The following is a 12,888-nucleotide window of genomic DNA, read 5'->3' as shown; positions in this document are numbered from 1 at the left end:
AAAAAACTTGATTTATTACTATCTTGGTTTCAGCGAAGATCTTTCAATCGAGTAACTTTAATTTTAAAAGCAAAACTTATTAAAAGTTGAATTAATTGTTCATCAGAGAAAGTAAATTGCTGACAGTAGTCTATTCTTAATAGGGACACATCTTTTTGTTCTTGCCACAGTTCACTTTGCTGTCATTACTGATAAGGTGCTCCTGCACCCTCAACCATCATATACAGGCTTTTGTAATTTTGTGAATGATCGAAAGTCTTCACATGTGCATTGTTCACATTTATGCTTAAATGACTTGCAGAAAAATCTGGAATGTGTCTTAGACTGGGTTGTTGGAGGTCATTAGAACAGCAGATTTTCTGGAACAAGTACAAAAAGCATTTCAAAAATGCTTGTGTTTGTAAAATATCCAAACACTCCTCAATTATAATCAACCACCCTACTTTCTGCAAAGGGTAAAGGTTTAATAAATATACTAGCAAAATCACTGACACAGTTATGCTATTTTAGGCTGAATGTGCGATACTTTATAATGCAGAACCCCTACACTGTGGAAGTAAGCCATTTGACCTATCAAGTCTACACCAACCCTCTGAAAAGCATCCCACCATCTCCTTGTCACCCTGCATTTTCCATAGCTAATCCACTTAGTTTGCATATTTCTGGATACAATGGGCATTTTAGAAGAGCCAGTCCACTTAATCTGTACAGTTTTGGACTGCAGGAGGAGACTGGAGCTCCCAGAGGAAACCCACCCGGAGGGAAGATGTGCAAACTCTACACAGACAGTTGTCTGAGGCTGGAATTGAACCAGAGTCTCTGGCACTGCAAGGCAGGAGTGCTAACCACTGAGCCACTGAACCACTGAGCCAACTAAATCCATGTAACAGGACTGCAATAGTACACCTACAAACTGTTGTTAAATATTCTAAAGTCATATTAGTAATATTTAAGTAAAATATGATGATCACACACAAGTGCCTTCCTTATCCAAATTCAATGTTTGACATTGGTAAAAATGCTATCTGTGGACACCTGGGTGCTTATTGTACTTGATTGCAATGGATGGGTATTTGGAAGGACCCAAGGCCATTATTTCATGGCCCTGAGTTAGCAGTTTGCTGACCTCGAAGTAAGCATCACTGAGAGATAAAACCCTCTCTATAGTGAGAATTCCCCAAGCTTTCTCGTGAAAATTTCAGCTCTGTCATCTTGTGTTGGTATTGCAATTGATTACAGTTTTTTTTAACAGGAAACTTACAGCATGTACCAGGCGTGATAACACTAGACTGTCCAATCAAGTAATCACAAAGGAATTTTCACAGGTAAACAAACGACAGTAAAATAAAACCACTTTTAAAATGGAGCAAGTGAAAGATTGAGGTGAGGATGAAAGCCAGAATATTGTGAAAATGTTTGTTTTAAAAAGTCACTAAAAAGGTGTTCGATTAAAAACACTGATTACTTAATAAAATTAGTTTTTCAGGGACAAGTCTTTTTATCATTAATCACATCACTCTGAGAACACCAGTTACACTTGAGGTGTGAATTTTTAAGGAGTTTCCCATGGCAGTGTGGGAGCTGGGAAGTTGAAGTCTTGCTGATTTAAGGATTGACAAGTCTGGGTTGGGGTGCACACCAGAACACAGGCAATGTCGGAGCCTTAAGTAACAGATTGTAACTTCTCTGACTGCCCACTTTCTCAAACTTGTGCCTAGTTTCAGAAGGGTAAGAATGGCAGACATCGACAATTTTTAATTAATTCCCCTGCAAAATCTGCACAGTGTTGTGGGTATTTAGACTGAAGGTGAACCTTTCTGGGATTATTAATTAAACCTCAGATCTCTTCATGACATCTGTATAGTTAGTCTATCCAATAAGGCAATGTGCTAACAGTTAAGACTATTTCTTTGAGATTTGATGGTCTTCCCTGTTTCAGTAATGAGTGAACACTATTTCTCCTATGGGTAATAATGCCTAGAGTGTTAAAAATGAAGACTTGAAAGCTAATGTTGTTTTATCTGGTATTTCCACAGAGCCACTTGCAGTGCCTGGAATGGATGGATACAGTATAATACCATGTTATTGGCTCTATATTGTCACAGGTTAGTTGTGTTATTTCTGACAATAATCTGCCCTTAACAGTGGTGCTTTTTTTGTGTCAAAGTTTACTTTGCAGTTATCTCCAATGAGCTGCTTCTGTAAATTCAACAATCACATACAGGCTTTTGTAATTTTGTGATTGAATAAACATCCTCTTATGTGCGTAGTCCATGTAAGTGCTTAAATAACTTGAAGGCTGTTGGAGATCATGCTAAGGCAGATTTGCTATACCAAATGTAAACAACATTTAAAAAAAAATGTGCTGTTTGCAAAATAACCCAACATTTATTAAGTGTCTCTGTGCTCCACCTTTGTATATTAATTTTTTGTTGTTGTATCTCAAGCAACCACAGTACACATCCTGCACATTCTGTGTTACAGCTAATGGATAAAGATGGGTGTGAATCAAATGAAAACTACTCCTTAAAAATGAGGTAGGTTCAATGAATAACTTAAAACGTTTACAAATTTAGCTGAAGAGCACAAATTAGAGAATGTTAATGGAGGGAACAATATATGGAAAAGTAACTTTATTGCTGAGGCTCAAAAGATGATTGACAGCCAGCTTCCCTTTGTGGATCAGCAGAAACTCACTTTACTCAAACGTTGTGAAAGTATAACTCTCAGGCCACTGTCTCAACAATCCCAGGTATTTGGAAAGATATGTGGAGAAGTATATCTGATGTATAGAAAAGTATACAAATAGACAATGAGGTTGATTTATGTCTCTTGCATTGCCATATAATGGTATGCGTGCCAATTATTTTACATTGCTGTATTTTTTCTGAGTGCCAGTTATCTAACATTGGTAGAAATATCGATACAAAGAACTTGGAGCAATTAGCTATATTACTCAACATAGCTTTGCATTTAGTTGAATTTACCCCGTAACTTTCCACAAGTGGAATATGTTAATATTTTTCATAATTGTTACAAAGAAAATATTATGTTTATGAACAGCTAATTCTTTCTCTACATAATTAGATTTGAGTACATATGGTGTTTACTCCTTCTCCATCTTCAACCTGCATGACATCTTGCGTCTCATTCTTCTAGATCCACAATTATAAATGCGTTCTGTAACTTGTGTTTCCTCTGCGAAATTGTATTTCAAATAAGGAGTGCTATTCTTTACACAAAGTACCCTTTAAAAGACACCATTGTCTTGGGATTGTCAACATCTAAATTCCTTGTCTTCAAAAAGCAGACCAATGTGGGCATCATTGCCTGATAAGTGACATAAACTATATTACGTATGGAAGTTTGCGAAAATAATAATACGCCCGCTTTATAACATGTTGATCACATAAATTTACTGTGGCAATTATTTTCATTTCCTTTCTTTTCAGAACAAATACTTTTACTTAGAAAATATTTCTCAGAATGTGGCTGTTCCCAATAAGACCAGTAATTATTGCCCATTCCTAGAAGGAATTGTTGGACTTTGACAACAACTCTGCAGTTATGATGTCATTTCTATTGAAAGGAATTATTCTATTTCCAGATTTTTAAAACTGAATTCATATTCTCAAATTGTAGTTATATGTCTTAAATAAATACTTACCGTGTATTTATTTTCTCCAGAAAGATCACAAGCTTAGAGGAAGAATTCAGTAGTCAGAGATGTCACTTCACATCACTTAAAGCTGATGCCAGCTAGGAGAGCATTACTGAATCTAATGATTTAACACAGTGAGTTACTGAACAAGGATAATATGACATCTGCTGCTTGAAGGCAGGCTGGTACCGTATGTTATGGGCTTTGCTGATTTTTATTGCATGTATCCGCAGATGAAATGGAGGAGCCTTCACTTGTTAAATGATGAGTAATCCACTGCCTGTTCGCATAAGATGAATAAAGCTGGTCCGGTTATAATAGAGGTTTACAGCATGGAAACAGTCCCATCTGTCCAAATCGTCCATGTCCACCAGATATCCTAAATTAACCTTGTCCCATTTGCCAGTATTTGGCCCATATCCCTCTTAAACCCTTCCTATTCATAAACCCATCCTATCTTTTAAATGTTTTAACTGTACCAGCCTCGACTACTTCCTTTGGCAGTTTGTTCAATCAATGTATCACCCTTTGCGTGAAAAAGTTGCCCCTTAGGTCCCTTTTAAATCTTTCCCCGCCCACCTTAATCCTATGTCCTCCAGTTTTGGACTCCCCTACCTATGGAAAAGACCTATCCATGCCCCTCATGATTTTATAAACTTCTATAAATATGTATCCATTATCAGTTGTCAGTATCATACAGCAAAGCTGCCAGTTCTACAGAATGCTGAGAGACACAGAACATTAATGGCATCTGTAGAGAAAGCTCATGACCATCTGTAACATCTTGAACAGCTGAAATTTGTTATGGACCAGGCCAGACCCCCTCAAAACGTTTCAAACAAGTGGCCCAGACCCTAACTTTGCTACTTGTTTTAAGCACGTGTAAAGTGGACATTCCAGGATGGATGCAGCTGGTCAAACCACTGAGTTTTAAACAAAACAGGATTTATTTATAAGATTACCGAATGAAACACAAACAAAAGAGAACAGAATACAGAATAACTTAACCTATCCAAAAACCCAACAGATTGTCCCAACTTAATGATGCTATTCCAAACACTTGCAACAATCCCCATAAACACTCCTTGGCACAAAAGGTAAAATCAAACACAGGGTCTTCCAGGAGATAAATCAGAGAACACCAGCCTGGACCTGCTTCTTTGGGTCCAGCAGCTTTTTTTTTAAAATTCTACTGCTAAAAACCAAACCAAACAAAACCAGAGAAAAGCTGAGCTGGGAGAACTGGCCACTCCCCTGCTACAGAGAAGTTTTCTTTTTCAAAGACTTGAAAACCTGTTGCCTGAGGCAGTATCTGTTAGCTATAATCAAACTGTCCCTAAAACCTATCAACTTAGATTTTTCAGAGTGTGTCTTCTACGACCTCTCCGAAAAAAAAAAACAAGGACAACATAACCTTGTTAAAGGAGCAACTTTGTCCACATTGATTTGAGTTACAATGCCGGGTGGCACGGTGGTTTTGTGATTAGCACTGCTGCCTTACAGTGCCAGGGATCCTGGTTCGATTTCACCCTCGGGCGACTGTCTGTGTGGGGTTTGCACATTCTTCCTGTGTCTGTGGGGTTTCCTCTGGGCGCTCAAGTTTCCTCCCACAATCCAAAGATGTGCAGGTTAGATGGATTGGCCATGCTAAATTGCCTCTTTGCTAGGTGGGTTAGGCATGGGAAATGCAGGGTGACAGGTTTAGGGTGCCTCTAGGTAGGATGCTGTTCAGAGGGTCGGTGGACTCGGGCCGAGTGTCCTACTTCCACACAGTTGGGATTCTATGATATCCCCTTTCTTTTAAAAAAAACAAGTTGATTTTGTAAATACATTAGGCATGATCATTTGTATCATCCAGAAATTACATTGCTTAGCTGCATTGGACTACAATGTCCTACTTATGCAAACAGAAGTCTAGAAATGTGTACAGTGTGGCACATATCGTCTATAGGCTCCTTCTGTGTCAGAAATAAGCTGGTCACCATACTAGACTGGGCTGCACACAATGAGTTTAGGATATGCAACTGAATCATTTAAAATGTACCTTTAAAATCCGAGGATTGTTGTAGAATACTCTTCTGAAATTGCATCATCCCATTAGCTGATTCAACATGTGATAGACACATTCAGAACTGGTGGCATTAACACCAAGGACGTATCAAAAGTGCTATTCTGGGATAGATTACATCAGGTCCTGGGACTTACCTTAATGTTTTAGAAGACCACCCAATACAACCTCCTCCTTAATATTGACATGCCCTAGATTTTCAACATACTCCTCTGTAACCTTACCATCATCCATCTTTCTCCTTGTGAATACTGATGTGACGTACTCTTTAAGGACCTCACCCACTTTCTCCATGCATAAGTTCCCTCCTTTATCCTTGAGTGGGCCTCTCCTTTCCCTCTTGTTCCTAGTAGATGTATAAAATGCCTCCTTAATCTTACATGTCAAGGACATTACATGACCCCTTTTAGCCTTGCTAATTCCTTGTTTAAGTTTTGTTTAAGAGTTTGAAAATTATCTGTGATCTCAATACTTTTGGCTCAATTTATGTTTCTCTTTGAAGTTTTTCCAGCTTGCATAAAATGGAATAAGCAAACAATGCAGACGAGCTCTGCAATTTCCTACTGATTGCTGTTTGTGTTACATGCTCTTGAATGCAGTACAACACTGTTTTCACTGTCCCCACTGTTGCAACGTTCTGCTCTACCACTGACAGTTAGGAAACTAGGGAAATTATCACCATTGAGCCGCCCACCGTAAACATTCTGGGTATCACCATTGACTAGAAACTGATCCAAATTTTGTTTCCATGTCGATTCGGTCACCCGAGATAGAAATGGAAAGGTCTAGGAGGGTAGGGAGGAGTTTGAGACGGTCCAGAAACTGACCCAGCCATACAAGTACAGAGGATACAAGAGCAAGCCAGAGACTGGGAATTCTGAAGCAATGGCTCACTATCTGACTCCCCAAAGCTTACCATCTATAAGGATCAAGTCAGGAGTGTGATGGAATATTCTCCATTTATGTGGATGAGTGCACCTTCACTAACACTGAAGAAGCTTACCATCACTTAAGATAGAGCTAAGACATTCTGCTTGCTAAGCACCCCAGCCACCTCCTTAAACCTTAATTCTCCCAGTCATGGCATATACTAGCTGTAATGAATACCATCTGATTATGTTTATGTAGCTCATCAAGGCTTTTTTTTGACAGCAACCCCCAAACCTGTGACCATTACTTGAAAGGAAAGAGCAGTAGGGTGTGTGTGTGTGTGCGCACATATGGGGTGGAGTGGAGGAGTTTAAATAAAGAACCCACCTGAAAGTTGCTTTGCAAGTCACACTTCTGACATGGCCGTATATCGTTGCATCTTCATCATTGCAGGGTCAGAATCCTGGAACTCTTTCAGTCAGGTTGTATCCACACAACTTGGAGTGCAGAGAGTCAGGTGGCTCACTGCCAATTTCTCAAGGGCAGTTAGGAATGTGTAATAAAAGCTGGCTTCACATGTTCTGTGATTGAAGAAAAAATTTCAAGAAAAAGTATTAATTGGCTGAAAGCAGACTTAGTTGTGTTAACTATATATATAAGATAAACTCACTTGGCCATTCAAGTAGTTCAAGTACTTTATTCTTTAAAACGTGAATGGAATGTACTTTTACTATTTAATATTACAGAATTTGTTAGTGTAGAATTCTGTTAGCTCAAAGTTGACTATGCTATTTTCATAGGACTTTTTCCTTTATATGGAAGAACCACTTTAAGCTTGACTTTCTGGTGAGATCTGCTCAACAAAGCCCAACAGTTACAGTATTATCGATGAGACCTCCAATGGAATTTTATAGATGCCAAACTATTTGAGAAGGAAATTTCAGCATTAGATCATTGTGAAAATACTCAGTTGGGAAGAATTTATTTTTAGCGACTAAAATAAAATTTTATTGTGTGTATTCTTGATTATCTAATTTTCAACATGTACTTTTCAGTTTTAAGTAAAACTGTCAAAATATGATAGGCAAATAAACATTTCTTCTTTCTTGAATCTATGAAATGTTCTGTGGTGCTCGAATATTATAGTAAACAGCTGCAGTAATGAGTTCCTTCCCAGAATGTATTGCATCAGGGAGGCATAATTATATATTCCATGGGTAACTACTTCACTGTTACGAGATTAATTCTTCCATAGGTGTAGCAGCATATGATTCAAATCATTTTGTTTGATCAATTGAAATTTAAGAGTTTTGATAAGATAAATTGGTCATGTACTGAATTATTTTTGCCACTATCATTTTACAGTTCCTGCCATTAAAATCAGAATTATTTTTAAGTTATCTTCATTAAGATCAGCAAAATAGATACTGATACAATCTATTTTAAGGATATTTTCATCTCAATTAGTCAGAAGGAGGAATTGTCTAAGATCTAACTTAGTAAAACACATGTTCCCATATTCTTATGTATGACAAGTGACAGTGTTTCTCCAACTAAGACAGCAGATGAAGCTTTCAGTGCTGAAGTTGATCTTTCCATTTTTCTCTTGGAATTACATCTGAGGTCATAGACAAAATAAAGCAACCTAAGTGAACTAAACAGCGTTTCAGTCTCTAACGTTAACCCCATTATTTGTTTCAAGTGAATCAGTAAAGATATGAGGCAACAATTGAGAGTTAGGAAAGAAGCTTACGTTGTGCACAAATACAGCAGAGGAGCTGCATGATAAGAATGACTGAAGAAATTAGAAGAAAAGTGTAAAAAAATTAGGAAGACAAATAGGCTATAAAATTAAATTAACAAGAAACATCAAATAAAAATTTTAGAAGCACACCTGTAAAAGAAGGAAGGCTGGAATGGGTGTAGAACCATAGACTTAGGCATTGGTCTTTTTCAGATTGGCAGGATATGACAAGTAGAGTGACACACGAGGTGCTGGGGCTTAATGCGTTATAATTTACATCAATGAGTTTTAGGTGTGTGAAGGCATGATAGCTAAATTCACAGACAGCACAGAGATAAGAAGGTGTGTTGTGATGATGAGTTCTTCCCAGCCCCGGAAGAAAATGGATGTTGGCAAGTCATTTGGAAAAATTGGTTGATGTTGCCAGAAATGAGATTCTTGGGGGAGAAAAATGTTTGATTCCCGAGCCAGATTTGAATGTCAAAATGAAAATCTTGCTTGAGTGTCAAAAGGCTTATTTGTATCTATTTACATAGATTAGCATGCCATTATTACCTAATCTCACCACATTAATATGCACAGTACTGAGAAAGAGGCCTACCAATTGACATAATCATCAGTCACCAACTCAGATTCTGATACTTCAAGGCTAGTACAAAGTTGGAATCAGCAAATGGTGAGAAATCTGGGCTTGAATAGCCTGCAAACAGGACAGGGGCGAAGGATAATTTAGTTGTGAGTTCATCAGAAGGTGAGGTGAAAGATCAGGACTGCTGAACAGAACTCGCCTTCTTGCAAAATAAAGGAGAAAGCTGATGGGCATTCACACCTAGTTTCTGGGTGCTTTGGTGACCTGGCAAACAGTCTTATGTCATTGCCAAGGAGCATGGAGGAGTGTGGCTCTAACCTAGCAAAGGGTAGAACTCAGAGCTTGCCCTTTTTTTAACATATGTTCCAGCTCCTGTCATGCAGCACACCTGATGGCACTTCAATTGCTGAACCCATATCTGTCGCAGTCTTGGGTGGATAGATGATTTATTCTGCTGGCTCCCTGAGGATGTGGCAACACTAACAACTCCACGAATACACTTCCAGAAACGCTTAAGTACTTCCAGATACATTACAATATAAACACTTCTAAAAGAAACCTTACCTTGAATTTAGTTTCCTGGTCTTTTTAAATAATACCACTGAAAGGGCCCATTTTGCAACTTCATGCTTATAGTCACGTAGTATGACAAAACATGGGTAGTGCTGATTAAAAAAAAATACATGCTGTCAAAACTCTTTGTCTTGCACTTACATAAAAAAAGTGAAATTTCAAAGGAAGCAACAAAAGCCAGTGTATTCTTTCTCAACCAATCACCATTCTCTTCTTAGAACTTAGAATCTCTACAGTGTGGAAACAGGCCCTTCGGCCTAGCCAGTCCACACTGACCCTCTGAAGAGTAATCCACCTTGACTCATTCTCTTATTTCTTTATGTTTCCCTTAACTAATGCACCTAATATTATGGGCAATTTAGCATGGCAAATCCATCTAACCTGCACATTTTTGGATTGTGGGAGGAAACCGGAGAAAACCCATGCAGACACAGGGAGAATGTGCAAACTCCACAAAGACAGTTGCCAGAGGCTGGAATCGAACCGGTCCGTGGTGCTGTGTGGCTGCAGTGCTAACCACTGAGCCACCATGCCACTCTTTCAATACAACTTGTTGTTTCTTTTGAAATTGGGCATTCCTGCATCTGTCATGATGAGTGTAAGAAAAAAATTTTCATAGCAAGTCTCATTTTTCAGCAAACGTTTTGTGCTTCTTGTTTGCACTGAAATGGAGGAATATGTTACCTGCACTTGCGTTCCCCAAATTAGGAATCCTGGCATTACATCAGCCAGTTATGATTTGGAGATGCTGGTGTAGGAGGTTATAGTCCAACAGGTTTAATTGGAAGCACTAGCTTTCGGAGTGCTGCTCCTTTATCAGCTAGTTGTGGAGTACACAATTGTAAGACGCAGAATTTATTGCAAAAGTTTGCAGTGTGATGTAACTGAAATTATACATTGAAAAATATTTTGATTGTTTGTTAAGTCTCTCTCATCTGTTAGAATGACCAAGAAGTAAAACTAACACAGTCATTCTAACAGATGAGAGAGACTTAACAAACAATCAAAATATTTTTCAATGTATAATTTCAGTTACATCACACTGTAAACTTTTGCTATAAATTCTGTGTCTTACAATAGTGTACTCCACATCAACCTGAAGAAGGAATAACGCTCCGAAAGCTAGTGCTTCCAATTAAACCTGTTGGACCGTAACCTGGTGTTGTGATTTTTAACTTTAATCACCCAATTAGACTGTATCCATTGAGAGACTGCAACATGCAGAAACATTCCTGAATGCAGAAATGAAGCAGCCAGCATCAAAGCAGACAGAACAAAATAGGATAAAAGCCCCATTGTACCAGTTATACTCTGGGAAATGTTGCATCTGTAAATTTAAACTGTCCTTGTGGGAATGCACTGACAGTATTTTGTGTATAACAAAATGTCAACTACATATAATCATAAGAAAGGAATTTTTTGAAATCTAAACAAAATTTAAATCATACTGTAATCAGCAACTTGTACTCAAACACCAATAACTGCTTCACATCAAAATATCTAAATCTCAAACATTTCTTCTTAAGTTGCTTGGGTAATTTTTGACATCCAACATTTAATTAATTTAGAAGATCAAAGTAATGATATTTGAGGAGGAAGGAAATAGCTTGCATTTATGACTTCATGATTTCTAAATATTTTACAATTAATAAAACAGTTTTTGAAGAGTAGTCACTGTTGTATTGTAACATGGCAGAGAATTTGTTGCCAGCATGGTCTCAAGATGTAATGTGATAATGATCAAATCATCTGTTTCTTTTGGGATATTGATTAAGGAATAAGTATTGACAAGAACACTGAGGAGAGCTCACCTGCTTTTGTTCAAAATAGAAGCCTCTGGCGAAAATGTGATCTTTTATGTACTCCTAAGGATAAATGGGTTTAGCACATGATTTAAAAGATGCTGCCCACCCACCCAATAGTACAGCATTTCCTCAATACTGCACTGGAGTGTTAGACTAGCTTTTGTGCTCAAGAGAGTTGACTGGGTCCTGAACACAATCTTCAGTGCAAATAAAAATCTTCTGTTCACTTGTTTAGTAAAGCCTTTCATTAAACTGAATAACATGCCAATACCTTTGTTAAAGTAACAGGTGCTTATGACTAAAGCTGAGTAGCATTATTTCAGCTCTTGTTAAATTGAGTGCTCAGCACAAAAAGTAGTTGTTCAGTCCAGTCAGCTGACAGCAATCTCCACCAGCCTTGTTAGCTACTGTATTCCAGTCATTATATCCTTCTATTGCATATGGTCTCATGCCAATCTAACTCCACCGTAATTATACCTATGCTATTTGACTCAACTACTTCTTGTTCCACTTTTTTGCCATTCTTTTAAGTAGAGAAGCTTTTTCTACAATCCAGTTGAATTTATTTATAAGTGTATCTATGACCCTAGTTTTACACTACATTTACAAAATCACATTCTCTACATCAACCCTCCCAAAATCCTTCAGAATTTTTCTAAAGAATAAAAATTAGTTATTAGATATTTCATAGAAACTCACAGTACACTAAGAGGCCATCCAGCTTTTGTTGTCTTTGTTGGCTGTTTGAATAAGTAGTTGTGTTTAGACATACTTGTTTTCTGACTGCAGCCTTCCAATCCTCAATATTCAACTTTTTAAAATAATTTATGTAATCAATTGCTGTCATCTCTTCAACATAACACTCCAAATCCCAACAAGTCTCAATTAAAATATTCCAGTTTTCCCTCTAAACCTTTTCAAGTATTTTAAATCTACAACCCCTGGTATTGACCCGTTCCACCAGAAGGAACAGACTTTTCTAACTTTTAAAACTCAACAAAACTCTTCAAAAGCACACTGGTACCTCTAAAGCTCCTCTGTTCTGAACAGAACTTGGTTCACCGTTCCAACATCTCGTAACCGAAGTCTTTCATCTGTGGTAATATCCAGATAAATCTCTTCCGTACTCTTTCTAAAGCCTAGACTTGGCCTATCACATTCTTTTTGAACCCAGTCTCAGTCTAAATGACCTGAAACTAACTTCTGGCGATATGCGTGAGTAGTTTTCATGGTTCTGAGGCCATAGTCTCATCAAAATTAAGTAACTAGGCACTTATGCTCAGTATTTAAACTCTGGTAACTCGGTTTGCCCTGACTGTTTGACGCTGACAGTAAAAGGTCATGCATGGGTCTATTTTACCGGAAGAATTGTTGGAGGAGCATAATTGGGATTTGAGGTGTCGATGCTTCAAACCTCGGTCCACAAAATATTAATAGAAAAATCAAATGCCAAAGCTCTTTCGAAAGAAAAGTACGCAAACCCCTCGATGGGCTTTTTAGATTGCGATAAAAGTGTGTCTCTGCAAGCACCGCCGCCCCCCGGAGCCCGTAACCTATCGTGACTCTGTGTGCTGGGTG

General features: G+C 38.0%; 1 protein-coding gene and 1 long non-coding RNA gene across 10 annotated transcripts in view; one reads left to right on the top strand and one right to left on the bottom strand.

The window, feature by feature from the left end:
* Positions 1–12,642, bottom strand: part of LOC122551561 (uncharacterized) — a 38,611-nt gene extending 25,969 nt beyond the window's left edge. For all 3 annotated transcript variants that reach the window (XR_015757673.1, XR_015757675.1, XR_015757674.1), the window contains exons 1-4: positions 12,335–12,642; positions 11,317–11,370; positions 9,497–9,597; positions 6,987–7,180 (exon numbers count right to left, since the gene is read on the bottom strand). This is a non-coding gene — a long non-coding RNA (uncharacterized LOC122551561). The remainder of the gene's footprint in view (positions 1–6,986; positions 7,181–9,496; positions 9,598–11,316; positions 11,371–12,334) is intronic.
* Positions 1–12,888, top strand: part of LOC122551560 (ferroportin-like) — a 67,782-nt gene that overhangs the window by 20,165 nt on the left and 34,729 nt on the right. For 4 of the 7 annotated variants that reach the window (XM_087989030.1, XM_087989023.1, XM_087989026.1 and 1 more), the window contains 4 exons: positions 1,253–1,325; positions 2,037–2,105; positions 2,448–2,537; positions 3,688–3,795. The gene's annotated coding sequence lies outside the window, so the exon portion shown is untranslated. Of the gene's footprint in view, positions 1–1,252; positions 1,326–2,036; positions 2,106–2,447; positions 2,538–3,687; positions 3,796–12,728; positions 12,886–12,888 lie in introns of those variants that run through there. The other 3 variants (XM_087989025.1, XM_087989028.1, XM_043693631.2) reach the window with 3 other exon arrangements.

Source organism: Chiloscyllium plagiosum, unplaced genomic scaffold (genome assembly GCF_037043375.1).
Source record: "Chiloscyllium plagiosum isolate Xiang-an unplaced genomic scaffold, Cpla_swu_hap1 HiC_scaffold_7, whole genome shotgun sequence".
Classification (NCBI taxonomy): Eukaryota; Metazoa; Chordata; class Chondrichthyes; order Orectolobiformes; family Hemiscylliidae; genus Chiloscyllium; species Chiloscyllium plagiosum.
This window is presented reverse-complemented; position numbering and strand designations above follow the sequence as displayed.